General features: G+C 35.3%; 1 protein-coding gene across 1 annotated transcript in view; it reads left to right on the top strand.

Moving 5' to 3' along the window:
* The window catches only part of BRIP1 (BRCA1 interacting helicase 1), a 94214-nt gene that overhangs the window by 7659 nt on the left and 67361 nt on the right, over nucleotides 1–19194 (top strand).

The following is a 19194-nucleotide window of genomic DNA, read 5'->3' as shown; positions in this document are numbered from 1 at the left end:
ATTTTCTTTTCCATAATTTCCATATCTGGCATTTTTATTTTGTGTAGAAAAACTGGGTCGAAGGCCAGAGGTGTAGGGGTGGTAAGGGGATTCACCAGAGACAGAGTAGGGAACAGAACAGGCAGAATGACTGAAATATACTGCTGAGGGCTGCTGCAACATATGTGGGTTAGCCCCTGGTCGGGGTTCTAACTCAAGCTGCAGTGGTGGGCCATTGCAGCACTTAACCAACCCTTGGGCCACCAGGGAAGCCCATAACTGGCATTTTATTTATTTATTTATTTATTTATTTAAAAGATTTATTTATTTATGTATTTAAAAGATTTATTTATTTATTTATGCAAGCACTGGGTACAGTTAGAAGCGTGGGAGGGTAAGAGAATTCACCAGAGCCAGAGCGGAGAGCAGAGCAGGCAGAAAGACCGAAGTACACTGCTGGGGGAGCAGCGGGCAGCAGGAGAGGTCTGTGCACCATGCGGGACCCTCCTCCGGTGGCCAGGGAGTAGCCGGGGATCGAACCTGCGCTGCAGAGACTGCAGGCAGCTTCGCAACCCAGCGCTCAACCGCTGCGCCACCGGGAAGGCCCCATAACTGGCATTTTAAATTTAATTTTGAAATCAACAAATAACTATGAACAAGAGACACTCTATGGAGGGTGAGGGGTGGGAGTGGGGAAAGGAGGGCTTGGGGTAAAAATAAGGGGGTTGTAATTGTATGGGTAATATAAAAATAAAATTTAAATTAAAAAATAAATAAAAATAAATTAATTAATTTAATTTTGGATATTGCAGTTTTTACCTTGTGGGTGATAGATGTTATATTTCTATAAATGCCCTGGAGTTTTGAGACACAGGTAAGATACTTCAAATTAGCTCAATCTTTTGGGCCTTGCTTTTAGGGTTTGTTAGGTGGGACCTGAGCAGGGTGTAGTTTCAAGTTACCTCAATAGAAGGTAGTCCTGGGGCCTCCTTGGTGGCACAAGGGTTAAGTACCGCATATGAAGCAATCCACAGCCTCTGCAGCACAAGTTCAATCCCTGGCCAGGGAGCAACTCACATGGCCAGCAGACCTCTCCTCACTGTCCAGCTGCTCCCCTCAGCAGTGTATTTCAGTATATCCGCCTGTTCTGTTTCCCACTCTGTCTCTGGTGAATCCTCTCACCCGCCACACCTCTGGCCTATACCCCAGTTCTTGTATGCATAAATAAATAAATCTTTAAAAAAAATAATAAAGGGTAGTCCTCCTGAGTTCTCTACTTAGTGCTAAATGAATTGTCAGATTTCTCAGCCTGGCTAGTTGGAACAGGTACTACTCCATGCCTACTGAGTGCCATCATAATTAAACATGCGTAAAGCAGATTTATCAGACATCAAAGTACTTTTGCAATGACAGAGAGACCATATGGTTGAGCTCTAATTGTTCTTTTTTTCTTGTAGACTATATAGTATAACCTATTAGTACCACCCTTTTATCTACAGTTCACCATTGATCAGAACAGCTTAAGCAGTAGAATGTTATCATTGTGATATTATTTTGTTCCACTATTAATTATCATTTTCCCTATATTTTATTTACATTCTCTTCCTTTTTGTAAATCTTCATTATGGGTGAGTTATCTCAAAGATATACACCTATGCCTACCTTTGATTTTTTTATTTATTAAAATTTTACTTGTTTATTAAATTTTTACTTGTTTATTAAATGCTAACATTGTCTGCATATTTTTATGAAAGTTATTCTTTATTTAGTGTAGTATTCTGTGAAGATTTATTATTTTTTAGTTTGTAACTTTGGCATAGTATGTAGAGGAGATGTGGGTCCAGCAGAGTGCGCTGTTGACCTTCAGGTGAAGTGTTGATATTGGACAAAAGTTTTGGCTATTTTTCTCCTTTCAAACCCCTGGCTTTTGTTTATCTCCACCCTTCTCCCTTATTCCCACTTTGCCTCCCTCCCTTCCTCTTTTCCTTCAATATTTAAGATGTTCTCTAATATTTCAGGGAAAGAAATTATGAATTTTTTATTAAAGTACTTTATAAGTCATTTTCTCATAGTCTTCATTTACTTTCATTTGACATAAATGCTTATATAGTGATACAATGCATAATAGGCCAGAAGCTCCTCTAAACACTAACTCACATGGTGAATAGCAGTTCATGAGTTTAGAGCTAATTGCAAGTTCTTTTAACTCATGTATATTTGACAGTTTTCAAAATAAAAGTATTTTAATTCAAACCTTATAGTAACCCTGTGAAGACGATATTAGTATCGTCTTCAGTGACAGATGAGGAAATTGAGGTACAGAGAATTTAAGTAGCTTGTTCATGTCACAAAGCTGATGAGTAGAGGCTCATTTTAAAGCCAGGCAGTCTGGCTCTAGAATTAATCTTCTCAACCACCTCATTATTCTACCTCTGTATAAACTCTTCCAGATTATGTTTGGGTGAAAGATAGTTCATTTTTGTACTGTACCAGGTCATATTATATGCAGTCTCATATAGGTGATTAAGATTAGTTCCATTTTTGGTTTCTCAATATCCTGTCCTTTATAATGCTTACCAAAGTTTATAATTACTGGATAATATGTATTTTTAGATTTAATTATTTTGTGGCTTCCTTGCCAGGCTGTCCATAGAGAAATGTCTTTTGTTCACTTTTTATGGCCACTATCAGGCACAGGACCTGTACCTAGTAGGTACTTACATGTTTGTTGAATAAATGGGTGAAAAAATTGCCAAGATTAAGGACCTGCACTTTTTTTCCCTCAGGGACCATTCATAGGAGGACAGGAGAAGAGACAAGTTAAGATCTTCTTTTAAGTTTGTCTGTTCCTAGACTCTTATCAGAAATCTGAGGTTTGGAATTTAGAGCGAAGAAAGTTAGTTGCATTTCTACTTTATAGTTTTTATCAGATTGATTAGTTTCAATAAGAAATTAAACTTGGGCCTCCCTGGTGGCACTGCAGTTGAGCGCTGGGTTGCGAAGCTGCTGCAGCCTCTGCAGCACCGTTTAGATCCCTGGCCACCGGGCGAGAGTCCCACATGGCGCGCAGACCTCTCCTGCTGCCCGCTGCTCCCCCAGCAGTGTACTTCGTCTGTCTGCCTGTTCTGCTCGCTGCTCTGGCTCTGGTGAATTCTCTCACCCTCCTGCGCTTCTGACTATACCCAGTGCTTGTATAAATAAATAAATCTTTAAAAAAAAAAAGAAACTAAACTTTCACAAGTCCAATAAGCAATTTAGAAGTTTTTATTCACCCAGTAAGCATTCTGTACAGCTTATTAGCAAGTCCAAAGTAACTCCGCAGTTTTTACCTTAAACAGTCTAGACTTTAAGATTAGGAAAACACAGGGAAATAGAATTCTCTGACTATGGAATGGATCAGAACAGTATCTTAAGGTAGACAGAAGGAGAGTCCAGTTTCCCCATAGCTGGAAAGCATCAAAGACATGCAGTAATCTTTGCACTGGCACAAAGATCCAGGTACCTTCTTGCTGATACTAGGGGCAGCTCCCCACACCAGCTAGCTACAGTGGGTCCATCATGTTGGTCCCCAGCATTTTACCTCTTGCCTTGGTGATGGCAAAAGAGGTTTCGCTGGAGATGAGTGTTAAAGCTGAGGATCCCATTTATGGGCCAGATTTTTGTATTTGGACCAGGCAGTATTCACAGAAAGATTAGGTGCTTTTTATTTAGAGTCTGGGTCAAATTTGTCTAGTTTTAAAAAATGCGGCCCAAGGGCAAGTTCCATGGAACTGAGATAGAACAGTATCAACCTCTAATATTTTGCTTGCTATTTATTCTTACACACACACACACACACACACACACACACACACACAATTAGTTATCCATTGCTGTGTAACAAACCACTTATTTAGCTTACTTTCTGGGGGTCAGCAAATTAGGCAGGACTCAGTTGGGCATTTCTTCTGCTGATCTCAGCTGGGCCACTCATGCGTCTGTGGTCAGCTGCAGGTCAGCTGCAAGTCAGCAAGGTGCTCTGCTTCAGGAAGTTGGTTGGCAGTCAGCTGGGAACTTTAAGTTGGTTTTTCTCAGGCTAATTCTGGCTATTGTATATGGTGGCTCCAGGGTTTCAGGAGCAACAAGTGAGTAAATCCCAATGTGCAAATACCTTTTGAGCTTATTTTGTGTCATATTTGCTACTGTTCTAGTCACCAAAGCAAGTCACATGGCTAAATATAGATTCAAGGGGTAGAGTTCATCTTTTGGTAAGAAGAGCTACAAAGTGACCTTGCAAAGGGACTTATATAGAGAGATAGGTAGAATTTACAATCATTTTGTCATACACACACACACACACACACTATAGTAAGAATATAAAATATATTTGTTATACATGGACTATTTATAAAATTGAGATTTTAGTGCAATATAGCATTTATTTTTTACTTAATATATGTCATGGCCTTAGAAAGGATTTTAAAAATCCAAATTTTAACTGGTCTGTTTGGATGCATACTTTTTGATCTAATCCTTTTTTCGTTAAAGATTTTATTTATTTTTGCATAGAAGAACTGAGATGTAGGCCAGAGGTGTAGGGGTTAGGGTAAGAGGATTCATCAGAGACAGAGTGGGGGGCAGAACAGGCAGATGTACTGAAATACACTGCTGAGGGGGACAGCGGGTAAAACCAAAGAAATCTGCTGTGCTATTTGAGTTTGCTCCCTGGCTGGGGATCAAACTCAGGGCATTGCCATTGCAGTGGACCTTTGTGGTGGTAGTGCTGAGACTTAGCCCCTAGGCCACCAGGGAGGCCCCCTAATCTCACTTTCCCCTCCCCACCTCCCCCTCTCTGCATCAGGAGTTCAGGAGTTGGCAAACAACAGTCCATGTACTGAATATTGCCTGATTCCTGTTTTTATAAATTTTGGAAAACACAGTTTACATTTACTTATATAGTATTGGAAGTTGCTTTTATGCTAAATTGGTAGTTGAATAGTTGTGACATATCATGTGGCTCACAAATGCTAAAATTTTTTTCTCTGACCCTTTAAAGAAAATGTTTACCAAATTTTGTCCTGTTTTTTAATTTTGGTAAGTGAGGTGAGAAGTTAGTGATATTAGTATAACTTACTTGCTTTATCTATAATTTTACCCAAGGGAAGGATGATAAAATGAATGAGTAATTGCTGAGTGAGTTTCCTTCAGTTGCAACAATTACATTTTTCTGAAAGCTTATAGCAATCATGATATTGACCTCTATAATGGAAATAAATAGGCTAATTCTCAAAATTATTTCAGATCTCCTTTATCATGTTGAGTGAATGTGGTGTTGACAATTATTTTTCTTGATATATGGAAATACTCATTGAAATACGTATAGCAACCCAGTTGATATAGATATATACTCGGTGATAGACGAATCAACAGTTGCCATGTAGAAGCTTCCCTTATGTTTAAAAAGTAGAAAACTACTGTTAATTGATCAGTTGTCTGGCCAGTAGATTTGTTTATTTTAGTTTTTAAAGATTTTTACATAGTCACAACATTATACAAAAATTGGAAGCACAATACATGTATACACACACACACACACACACACACACACACGTGTATATATATATTTTTTGTTTCCTGAACCAGTTGAGTTTAAGTTGTTCACTTGATACTCCATCACTCTGGAACACTTCAGTGTCTATTTCCTATGACCAGATATTCTTCTGTATAACCATAGTATAACCATACAAATCAGGAAATTAAAATTAATTCTCACTTTCTGACCATACATCCTCATCCTTCTTTCTAACTCGTGATCTATTTACTTCAGCCTTTAATTCAACAACATTAACACACCTTGGACTTTATTTTCATATGGGACTGTACCAATTCTAAACTCAAAACTTGGTGGACCCCACACAAATAATAACCAGTCTTACTTTTTTCTTCCTTTTTACTAAGGAAACCCTTACTAAACTGAGTAGGATGATGCTGCAAAGAATGAAAAGCTAATTGCTCTCTTTGGTAGTATTTCTACCTGTATAATATTTGTATATGTTGTTTTTACAAGTGTGATTATTTTTATAAAAATTACATTTTCTCATTATAAGTAATTCAAGTAACACCAGAGAGTATAAAGAAAAAATTAGAAAGTTAATCTAAGTCTACTTATCATTTAATTGTATTATATTTCTTCTCTTATTTTTTTTTTCTTTTAATTTTACTATTTCTATGTATGTCCTTTATGGAATACTTTTTATTCATCAGTGTTTTTAGCCATATCAACTTTTTATTGATTACGATTTCTGTCATTGTCGGTGGGGTTTTTTTGGCCATTATTTCTAACATACTCAAAATTTCTAGGTGAAATGTTGCCAATCACTTTTTTTCAAGTAATTGGTTCTACAGCAAATTTTTAGTCAACAAATTTTATCCTATGCATTTTGGCCAATGTGACGTTATTTTTTGTTACTTATTCTACTAATAATTTTCATTCAGTTTTCAATCTCTTGAGAGTAAAATAGTTATGTCAGTATGCCCTACTTCTGTATGCATTGTTATGAACATTATGGGGAGGTGACAGATCAGAGGAAGGCAGTTTGGTATTTTAATTTTTTAAATTTACATTCCATTTGTCTATTTTTGAAAAGTGATATATACCTAAGGTATAATATTCAAGAAGAACAAAAGAAGGGTATAAAAGTGTCCCCCAAACCTGGTATCTCAGCCATTTTGTTTCCTGTCCCAGTGGCAACTGTTGTTTCTGGTTTCTTATAAATTCTGAAAAATTTTGTTATTATTTTTGTGTGGAAGAACTGGGGTATAGACCAGAGGTGGAGGGTGAGAAAATTCACCAGACACAAAGTGGGGAGCAGAACAGGTGGACTGATTGAAATACATTGATGAGGGGAGCAGCAGGCAAGATAGGAGAGTTCTGCTGCCCCATGTGGGTTAGCTCCCTGGCTGGGGATTGAACTCAGGTCATCATAGCAGTGATAGTCCTGAGACTTAACCCCTACACCACCTGGGAACCCCCTAATTCTACAAAATTTTAAAAACAAATATACACATATGTAAGAAAAATACCCATAATACACATGCACACATACATGTAAGTGCATATATATGTGTGTCCCACTCTTGTAAATAAGTGTGTTGTCAATCTTTGATTTTTTCTGCCTGATTAAGTAAAAAAATACCATTTCATTTTAATATATTAAAATGACAGTGAAGTTGAATATCTTTTCAAATATCTGGTTATCTCCTTTGCCAATTAGATTGTTGACTTTTTTTCTTAACTGTTTTATGATGAATTGCATGGTTTTTTAATGATGAATTGCATGGTTTATGATGAATTGCATGGGTTTTTTTTTTTTGTTCTTATTGGCCTTTTGACTTTGTTTATAATGACTTTGACCGTGGAAGAAATTTTGATTTTTTGTAGTTGAATTTGTCAGTCTCTTATGGTCTCTAGGTTTTTGTTACACTTAAACCCTTTTCACTCAAATATAACTTAAACATTCTTTTTTTAAAAAAAATATTTATTTATGCATACAGGCCAGTGGTGTGGGCGGTGAGAGGATTCACCAGAGACAGAGTGGGGAACAGAACAGCCAGATTGACTGAAATACACTGCTGAGGGGAGCAGAGGGCAAGGCAGGAGAGGTCTGCTGCACCATGTGGGTAGCTCCCTGGCTGGGGATCGAACTCGTGCTGCAGTGGCTGCAGATAGCTTTGTAGGTCACCTGTTAACCCCTTGCACCATCAGAGAGACCCCGACTTAAATATTCTTAGTGCTTAGTTTCTGACATTTAAACATGCATTTTATTCTGGTGAATTGTATGGGTTTTAAACATAACTTCCCCCTCCCTCCCCATTGCAACCCAGTTATTTCAACATCCTTTTTTGATTAGTTCTTTTCACTACTGATTTGAGATGCAACCTTTATGCCTTTATGATATTCTGAATTTCTTCATGTATTTGGCTCTGTTTTTGTACTTTCTATTTTATTTTCCATTGATCTACCCTGTTTTGATTATTATAGCTCATTAATATTTTATGTGTCTAGTTCCTTCTTTAAAAAGTATTTTGGCTAATTTTGCTTGTTTTTTTAAAAACATAAGTACTTTAGAATGAGGTTGTGTAGGTAAAAAATATTCTTGATATATTGTGTAGATTATTTAAAAGATAATTTACTTTATGATCATTCTGTTTCCATTTGTTTTTCTTATTTCCTTCAGTAGTAGTTAAAGTTTTCTTACCTTTTTTTCAGTTTTATTGAGATTAGTGACAACATAAGATATTTGAAGTATATGTGATGTAGAATTTATATAGAGTTAATATATATATAAAGTGAAAGGACTCCCCCACCTAGTTAATGAATACATCCTCTTACTAATCTTCTTAAATGATTTTTAAGTTGATTCTTAGATAGTTTGTCTTTTATTTCCATATAATTTGAATTTTTCTTGTTACCTTTTCTAGTTTGTTGTGGTTTTATACATACAGAGTATCAATTTCTGTGTTTTTGTTTTTAACTAAGCCATGCTAATGAATTATTTTATTGTATGTAATAGTTCCAGGAAATTTTCTCTTTTTTCCAAATATATAATTATTATCTTCTATAGTGATTACTTTACCTCCTTTGCAATTTTACATATTAACTCCAGAATAAAGTGATGTTATAATAGCAGTAATAGCATATCATTTATTGTTTAAACCAAGACACTTCTGAGAATGAAGGTGATGGGGCACATTATTATTAATTAAACTGAAACAACAGATACAGGCTGGGATTGTCCCAGGGACACTAGGAAGTATGGTCATCTTTGTTTTTTTTGAGACCCTGATGGAAATCCTCTAGTGTTTCCCCATTTGCATGATACTAGCTTTTGAAGATTATATATGTATACATTAATGCATATATTAAATTATATAAAAATATACTTATATAAATTATATCATTGTGTATTAATCTCCATATAATTTTGTCATGATAAAGAATTATAAGTACAAGTATAATTATAAATAATAGGAAGACTAATAGTGTAAAATACTCTTTTTAGTCAGCATTTTCATGAAGAATAAAAACTATAGAAATGAATATAATTTTTTACAATTTATTTTCTAATATAATAAACTATATTAAGAGATGTCCTAATGCTGAATTATTGCTTGTGGCTCTGTGTGTGTGTCTTTGTGTGTGTGTAGACACGTAGGTGTACAAAAGTCCTATTTGGTGTTATATTTAGAATTCATTATTTCAGTATTCTTTGGTGATAACCTCTTGATATTTTTGGTGAGAGGATCTAGATTTGGTTTAAGATCAGAGTTATCTATGTTTTATAAAAAAGAATTTGTGGGGCCTCCCCGGTGGCTCAGCAGTTGAGCGCTGGGTTGCGAGCTGCCCGCAGCCTCTGCAGTGCCGGTTCGATCCCTGCTCCCTGGCCACTGGAGGAGGGTCCCACATGGTGTACAGACCTCCCCTGCCGCCCGCTGCTCCCCTCAGCAGTGTACTTCGGTCCTTCTGCCTGCTCTGGTTCTGGTGAATTCTCTCACCCTCCCGCGCTTCTGACTGTACCCAGTGCTTGTATAAATAAATCTTAAAAAAAAAAAAAAGTTCCTTTCTCTAAAAAAAAAGAAAAAAGAAAAATAAATAAAAATTTAATAGTTCTTTGTTTAATACCCAGTCTATTTACAGTTGTCTTTAATTGTTTAAAAATGCTATTTTAAAAAAATTAGAATCCAAGCGTGGTACATCCACAGCTTTTAAGAGAGAGGTCATTTATTTGCCCATCTGCATTATTTGTCTTGTCGGATTTCTTATATTCAGGATTTGTTTGATTTTATCCTCATGATGTCATTGAAGATAGACCTCTAACCCCATATTTCTAGTAATGACTGATCTAGAGGATGAATTTGACTCAGGTTTGATTTTGTTCTTGTTTTTTTATTTTTCAGAAATAACACAAAGTGTGTTACTGTATCACTCAGGAGGCAAATAAAGTCCAATTGTTTCTCTTTATAGTAAGTCAGGGTTAATTTTTCATGTCATTTAATGTCCTACATCATTTTTAATAACTGCAGTCCATTCTGTTGATTGGGACTGTTCTGTCATTTTCGTTTATATCTTTTATGGCTGAATCTTTTTCATTCACTATGCTAGTTACTTAGTGGGTTTTATTTTATTGAAGACTCAGAGACTTCTTCAACTTAGGAAAATTCTCTTGTAATTTCTTAAAGAGCTTGTTCTTAAACTATGATTATTTCTTTTTCAAAAGAAGTGTTATTTTCTTAAATGTAGTTCAGAGTTTGTTTTTTAAAAATGACCCTTCAATTATGTATGAATTTCCCACTGAGTGACTATTCATTTGTTTTATTTTGGACATTCTCTGTTACACTGTTGCTCTTCTCATATGTTGGTCATTCTTGATTGTCAGTTCATATTTAAGACAGAGAATTGGGTAGCTGGTGTAGGTTTTTTTCAGTATTTGCATGAATTTAAATCTCAGGAGTACATGCCGCATATAAATGTGGCAGTCTACTGAACACTGACTGATTATTGCCCTATAGGAATACGGATGCAGTATTACTGACAATCCAGTTTTTCCAAAAGAAGCTAAAATTGGAAATTCATCTAACAATTTTCAAGTGGATCAAATTTCTAAAGCTCTCTCTAGCCATTCAAAACATTATTGTCAACCATATATGATCTGTAGGCTTCCAGTTTGACACCTCAGTTACATACTAAGTTTATTTCAGTGGTGTTTTAGGTAGAGGAGAAGGCAAATGTGTATGTCTAGTCTACCATGGTGACTGAAAGTCTCTTGGGTTCAGTTTATATGTATTAATGTTTAAGCCATCTGTAAATTACTTTGATATAGGAGGGAGGTAGGATCTAACTAAATTTTCCCTAAATTGTCATTTTTTTAAATATGAATTGAATATTTTCCCGCACTGATTTGAAATGCTACCTCACTTAATCAGAAGTGATTTGCTGTTGGAGAAACAGAAACCTACCTACTCAAAGAAAGATCAAGCAGGAAATACAGCTGCCCTTATTGAACGTCCAAGTTTTTAAGCCACTTGTCTTTTTTTTTTTTAATTTTTTTTTTTTTAATAGAGGCATGTTTTTATTTTATTTATTTATTTGTTTGTTTTGTTTATACATGCACTGGGTACAGTCAGAAACGCAGGAGGGTGAGAGAATTCACCAGAGCCAGAGTGGGGAGCACAGCAGGCAGAAGGACCAAAGCACACTGCTGAGGGGAGTAGCGGGCGGCAGGAGAGGTCTGCGCGCCATGTGGGACCCTCCTCCGGTGGCCGGGAAGCAGCCGGGGATTGAACCGGCGCTGCAGAGGCTGCGGGCAGCTTCGCAACCCAGCGCTCAACCGCTGCGCCACCGGGGAGGCCCTAAGCCACTTGTCTTTTTGTGGGGGCCTCAAGTATATCTTCTCTGCTTTTTTTCTGCAGAGTTCTCTCATTTATTTTGTAGAGTGGTGATTATGGATGCTTATCCTCTTTCTTATGATTTTACCAGGAGATCTCAAATGAAAGTCAAAGTCTATGAAATGTTCTGGTCTGTTTCCTGTAGTGAATCAACTCTGCCTGGGAGGATATTTTGGTACGGGCGTGTGTTATAAATGTAAATATTAGGTCTACCTTTTCAGCAAGGGCTTAAACGAACAATTTTCAGAATGAAGGGGTAGACCTAGGACTAATGAAGTGCTTGGGATAACATCTAAAATTCTTACATATATAAGAATATATACTATTCTTGTCCTTTTTTTCTTTTTTCTTTTTTTTTAAAGATTTATTTATTTATACAAGAACCGGGGTACAGGCCAGATGCGTGGGAGGGTGAGAGGATTCACCAGAGACAGAGCGGGGAACAGAACAGGCAGACTGATGAAATACACTGCTGAGGGAAGCAGCGGGCGAGACAGAAGAGGTCTGCCACGCCATGTGGGACCCTCGCAGTCCGGCCAGGATCGAACCGGCACTGTAGAGGCTGCAGACAGTGCTGCCCTCAATCGCCTACACCACCAGGGAAGGCCCCATCTTTTTTTCTAAACATTTTTATTTATTCTCAAACCTGTTGTAACATTAAAATCTAAACTGATATGTTAGCTACATGTAACTATTTAAGTCAATTGAAATTAAACTTCCTCAGTGGCACTAATCAGATTTCAAGTGCTCACTAGCCATGTGTAGCTGGTGGCAAGTGTATTGAATGATGCAGATACAAAATGTTTCATCATCACAGAAGGTTCAGTTGGATAGCTGCTTAAGTCTTTTAAATTGATAACATACCTAATTTTTAATACCTGTGAAAGATGCAAAAACCTCTGTTTTGTATAGCTTTTCTTTATAATATTTTGGTTAATATGTGGAAGATGATTACTCGGAACAGCTTTCTCATCTTCTTCAAAGATTTAATAAAGAAAATTTGAAAAAGTACCAAAATACCATAAGGAAGTGTGTTAAAGTCTCAGCACTCTCAAGCTGTCACCAGCCACTGTGGCATGAGTTTGATCCCTGGCCAGGGAACTTACTCAATGGTACAGCAGACCTCTCCTCTCTTGCCCACTGCTTCCCTCAGTAGTGTAATTCAGGAGATCTGCCTGTTCTGCCCCTCAGTCTGTCTCTGGTGAATCCTCTCACCCCCTACACCTCTGGCCTAGATCCCAGTTCTTATATGCACAAATAAATAAAATAAATCTTAAAAATTAAAAAAAATACTATAATGGAGGAAATAAATCTGCATTCCCAAGGGACAGGATTTTTTAAAAACCTTTTTGAAATATCATATACATCTGTCATAAGAGTGCAGTTGGATTAATTTTCACCAAGTGAATTATATATGTGTGTCTTTTAACCATGGGCTCTTTATTCCTGGGTTCTTTTAATTTGTGTTTTGATTGTTTGGAACTTGTAATTGTAGTTTTGTTCAAGAAGACCAAATAAGTATAGTTCTTATTATACCCCATCAAGAGGCACATGATACCTTTTGTCTCACTGCTGCTTTAACCACTTCATTAAAATGGTGACTACCAGGTCTCTCCATCATAAAAGCACATTTTCCTTTTATAATTAATAAGTAATCTTAACACTTACAAGATGGGATAATACTTGGAGTGTATGTGAATATTTTGTTCCCCAACAACTTTTCACCAGAAGATTTTATTCATCATTTAAATAGCTTGCAGGAATCAGTTATTATGTAGGAATTGCAAAATGGTGATTTTTTTGAGTTTTGTCATTCCATTTACGATTTTTAGCTGCCATTCTAAGATAGAGCGTTCTCTTTTTTCTCTCACCTCTCTCCTCCTCTGCTGGTTCTAAACACTCCAGGTATTTCTCATGAGGTTTGTCCGTGTTCTTCACCACTATAGCTTGAGACTCATCTATAGTCACATCTGTGTGAAGTGTTGTTATTCCAGGAGACCTTGCTTTATAGCAGTTTGGTCATTTTTATGATATGTTTGTTCTTAAATTGAGAATTCTTAATAGAATAAGATTGTTCTAGTATATTTTTAGATAAAAATTATAATTGTGTCTTTTTTGATTAATTCTACTGAAACATAAACTTTTCAGAAACTGGGACAACTGTGTTAAGGAATTCCCATTTACACTAGGTAAGAAAGTAAACAGTAAGTGGAGAGTAGGGTAACAAACACTTATGGTATCAAAAAACAACCGTGAAAAGGATCTGTCTTAATGTGCTAGCCCATTGCAGTTTAACATATTGCTTACAACCTTCACAATAGAATTTGAGTGACTTCAGTTACACATTCCAGGAGACTGGCAGTCTGTTACAATCAGAGTCTGAACTTTAGAGCAGGCTAATTTACAGCGATGGGATGAAGAAAGTTGTGGATTTGTATTACACACTCTCACCTGACACTGTATCTGATCCCTTGCCTGCTGATTGACATCTTGAATGAGCTCTTTGAAGCAAGTTCCAGCTTAATTAAAACGTTTGGTTGGTTAGCAGTGATCTGTGAAAGCCTGTGATAAATATTGAATCAGGTTCACCTGCTGGTTGCTGTGAGTGGATAAACAGCTGCTTTGTGCAGTTTAATCATGAAACTGCAGTAGAGTACTACTGCTGTTTGAATTTTTTAGAAAGAATAGTTGAAAAGGTATAGTTATGTCACTTTTGCTATCTTACTGGAGTGTGTGCTTATGTGAGATTTTGCACAACAGGCATTCAGTACCTGTTTCGATGACTTGGACAACAGCAAGTCGTTGATAAAGGTTAACAGTAAAGCCTCGTTTTTTATGCCTCAATGATTGTAGTGTTATTATATGTTCATTGGCTTTTTGCTACCAGCTCTTACGTGCATGAAGTTTTGAATACTATAAAACGAAAACCAGTGTTTTTGCCACTTTAGATGGTAGATGAAAATGGTCTTGCTAAAGGTTTGTTTTACGATTTGAAGTTAGGAATTCCATCTTTTCCACAAATTTATCATGTATTTTATAGCAACTTGGAGAACTCTTTCAGAATTTACTTTTTTCATCTGTAAAATGGATATAGAAATAAACATTAGTGACTGAACATTTTAAAATTATGTTAATATTAGATAAATAAAAAACATTAAAAAGTGAAATGAATTCCTAAGCAGTGGCGGAACCTTTATAAAATTATTTTTAGATTGTTACTTTATACCTTCACCAAATAAATATGTCTGACTAAATTGGTTATAAAGAAATGCTGTTTCCATTATAAAATCAGATATAAATTCTGGAATAAATCCCTCACCCAAATATGTCAGTCTTGAGTATGAAAATTATGGACTCACTTTTTAGAAACAGACACAAAGTTGTGTCTGTAATTTCTGGGTGATCTCAAACCCTCTATGATAGTCTGTGGTTCTAAATTATGTACCTAGTTCCTAATAAACTAGGCTGAAAATTTTTGATCAGGAAGGATTAAGGTGAATGCTATTCTGTGAGTGATAAGTGTTGAGGAAGGACCAGCATGGAGTATATTTGATATGCTGTACTTCTTTTGTGCGCTTTTAGCATTTTTCATTCATATTGTTTACTACAGTCCTTAGCTTCAAGGATTATCTACCATAGTGGGGATTTCTAATTCTCTACCTGAAGTTTTTATAGTTTCATTCCTGGCAATATGTTTGGAATTTTATGGGGTGAATAAAATTTTATTTAAGTCATACTTAGTCACTCAACATTAAAAAAAAATATTATTCTGTGTTAATACGTGCAGCTCTGTTTCACGTCTTTTTATTTCATGCAGTATTCCACTGATTGAAAACCTACAATTTATCATTCTTCTGTTGATGTTTTTGTTTTCCTTATTATTAAAACAAAGCAGCAAAGAATATTCCTATTGTGTCAGTGTGTAAGAATTTCTTTAGTATGTATACCTAGTGGTGGATCAAACGGACCCACTACTGATTTCATTAGACAACCCATTTGCTCTCCAAAGTGGATATGCCATTATATACATGTATCAGCAGTGTGAGAAATACATGTATCAGCAGTGTGAGAACTACTTTATATCTTCTCTAACACCCAGTCTCATGGATGTGAAATGAAATCTAATTTTGGTTTTGATTTGTGTTTTCCTAACTAATAATGAGGTTGAGCGTTAAGTTTCACATATTTTTAGAATTAACCTTTCAGCTTTTCTCTTCAGTGATTTTTCTTATTCTTCACCATCTATTGGATTTGTCTTTTTAAAGATGATTTGTTGGAATTCTTTGTATGTTATGCATACTTATCCTCTGTTGAGTATAGGGATTGCCTTTTTTTAAGTGTCTTTTTAAATGGAGATTTCACTTTTTTTTTTTAAAGATTTATTTATTTATGAATACAAGAGCTGTGGTATAGGCCAGAGATGCTGGTGGGTGGATGGGTGAGAGGATTCACCAGAGACAGAGTGGGGAGCAGAAAAGGCAGACTGACTGAAATACATTGCTGAGGGGAGCAGTGGGCCAGAAGGAGAGGTCTGCTGCTCCATGTGGGTTTCTCCCTGGCAGTCCGGGGATCAAACTCGTGCTGCAGAAGCTGCGGATCACCTCACAATGCGCTGCTCAACATGTTGCCCGAGATTTCACATTTTAATGAAATTGTTTTTTAGACATTTGTGCTTTTGGCATATTGCTTAAGTAATTCTTGCTTACATTGGGTTCATAAAGAATATTTTCCTATAGGGACAGAGATGGCCTACAAAACCTGAAACATTTACTTTCTGTCCCTTTACAGAAAAAATTTGTTGGTGTTTGGTCTAAAGAATTCCTTAATTGAGAATTTTTGGCTTTTTCCTTGTACAACATAATGTTACTCTTGTTGGAAGACAGTTGATTTAAATGTTGACCAATAATAAATTAAAATAGTTTTTATAAATTTTATAGTTAATCCTTAGGAATATATTGTAATTATATTATTAGAATAATGCACTTAGAGAACAAAACAGTTTCTTAATTCAGGAATGAAATTGGTATTGATAACCTTCAAAACTACATTTTCTAGAACAACTAAGGAATGAAGTACTCAATCAATGAGCTAAGGTGACCCTTGTCATTGTTTTATATTTGCCTTAATGTGTCAAGAAATTCTAATGTTTTTTGAGTGAATGAATGATTGAATGAATGAGATAGTACATGAAAAGTGCTTAGCGCAGGGACAGCTTTAGTAAATGATGGTCATTATTTAAATAATGAATACATCATTATCTATCACTCACAGTAAAAGTGGCCCAAATATTAGCATAACAAATTTCTTTTTGGTCTTGAAAAACAACTTATTCTGTACTTTTTCTTTTAAAAGTAACCTTTTTATCTTGAAGGGTCTTTCTGATATGTGAAAAGCTCCAAGTGAGGACATCATGTAAGCACGTCATAAGTAAAATATGGTACATGGGTACAGTACTTTGTTTAGAGACATAAGTCACAGTCTATTAATTAAAAAAAATTAAGTTTTCCAAAAATTAACCAAGATGTAAGAAAATAAATTTAAAAAAATTGTATTATGTCAAAACACCATGCTCAATGAATGAGCTATATAAAAAAAGTAAGACAGTTTCTGTCCTCAAGGACTTTGCAGTGTGGTTGAAAGATGCATGCATGCCTATATAGAAAGTCATGGGGAGGTACACCATTGTGTTATTGTCTAATAGTTTTCCCTTTATTTCATACAAATAAGCTTTTTTTAGTCTCTTTTCCTCTATTTCTTAAAATTTTCATATTAAATATATGCTGTATGCCTGCTTTTAGAATTCAGTTCAAAGCCTCCTTTTTGAGAGCTCACCTGATTTATGAAAAAGCAAAATAACTTCTCTAGCAATGAAATAGTTCCTAGGTTGTTTTTTTTCACTTTTAAACATATTTAATCAACATGCTCTTTTATATGTTTCAAGTATTTAGGCATAGTAATTTTTTTGTTGATGTGGGGAAAGTTTGGAGAAATTTAAGAAACTTTAGAGGTTAATGTTGCACTATCTTAATCTGCTTGAACTTCTAATTATAGCTTTGTGAAAGGAATAGTGGCAAGAACTCAGCAGTTGGTCTTTCTTTTGAGACCCAATCTTATCATCTGTCTTCATCCTTTCAAAAAAGTTAGATTGATGTCTACATAGTAGGACAAGAGAGGGAATAGATACAAATTATTAAAGACTCAAGAAAATTTTCTTAAAATCCTTGGTTGTTGACCTTCTTAGAGCAGTTTTAGTATTGTAGATTTGAAGTATATTTTTAAACTTTGACTCCTGCATAAGGAAATAATACAGCTGTCAACCCACATGTATACCTGTGTTTCTCTTTAAATGATCATCAATTTTTGCTCTTATTTGGATTTAGTTTTCTTGCCTTTTGTTAACATAAAAGGACTCTAGACACTTTTTGCTATGACAGAAGAAGCCACCTCTTGGTTCTACTGCCACTCAATAAGCCACTTATAAATCTTAGAGATTATAGGTTTGGGAAAACCCATGCATGTGTTTTATTTTACTTAACATTCAGATATATTGGGTGAGAGTTACTGCTTTTAAGTTCTTCAGTTTTTTAATACAGTCTCTGTGAATTTAAAGAGTTAAAGCAAAAAGGAAATATTTCTGAGAAGATAAACGTGGTCATTTGTTAATAGAAATATACAACAAAAGGTGAAAATTATTTGATTTTTGTTCCTGGTATTTCAGATCCCCTAGATCAAAGGGTTTTTTCAAAGAGAGGCCATAAGGTATTGGCCTACTAATTGGATTACAGGCTATTATGATTTCCCATCATTGCTGTTTATAGGTTTCTTTCTCCACTTTTCTTATAGCATTGAAAGTTGCTGGGTTTGATGCAGATATTCTCTTGTTATTGTCTTTTTGAAATTACCGTTCTATTGCCATATTCACTTTTTTTTTCTATTTTCAAATAGGATTTTGTCAAGTCCTTTAAATAGACGTTTCAATAGATGATCACTTCTGAAGAAATAATTCTGCTTTAATATTGCAGAGGAACAGAATCAACTTTCTTTCTTAATTTCCATCTTCTACTCTACTTGCACACTATCTACTGAAAAACCATCTTCTTGAGGAGTCAGCCTCAAATTCCTATATGTTATAATTAATTAGGAGCAATTTAAACCAAAAACAAAAGCATGTTTTAATACAAAAATAGTAATGGTTTATAATTTTCTCAGTTTATGGAGTGAAAAACTTCAAGATACCTAAAAACTTTAAGGTGCCTAAATAAAGCTAATCTAGTGGAGAAGTTTTATAAAACTACCCAATATTTTACTTTTGTTATTATTAGTACAACTACTAGCATAGCATTTTAAGACAAGCAGATCATCTTTTAAAATGATTAGTAACAAATTTGCCCCTTTTAAAATTTAAGAATCTTGAATTCAAGACAACCAGATATAGAACTATACACTAATGTAACGTTTTTACTTAAAATAATTATTTGGAAAAAACATATACACACATACATGTACTTGAGGTCTTCAGGTTATATACTAAATTACTTGTGGTGGGGAATTGATTCATGTTTATTGGAATTTTTTGGTTAGGAAAAAGTGGAATTAAAATAAAAGGAGCAAGTGATAAAGCGTAAGTGGATTTAATGTTGAGAAGTGTTACATCAAGAAGTAGTTCTATAAGCCTTGAGAAAAGACCACTTTATTAATTACTTTTATGCTTGGTATAACACAACTATATAGTATATAACAATGCATTTGCCTTAACGTTCTTGTATTGAGAATGAATTTAACTGAGTCATA

This window comes from Talpa occidentalis, unplaced genomic scaffold, assembly GCF_014898055.3.
Source record: "Talpa occidentalis isolate TD23 unplaced genomic scaffold, MPIMG_talOcc4v2.1 talOcc4.7, whole genome shotgun sequence".
Taxonomy (NCBI): domain Eukaryota; kingdom Metazoa; phylum Chordata; class Mammalia; order Eulipotyphla; family Talpidae; genus Talpa; species Talpa occidentalis.
This window is presented reverse-complemented; position numbering and strand designations above follow the sequence as displayed.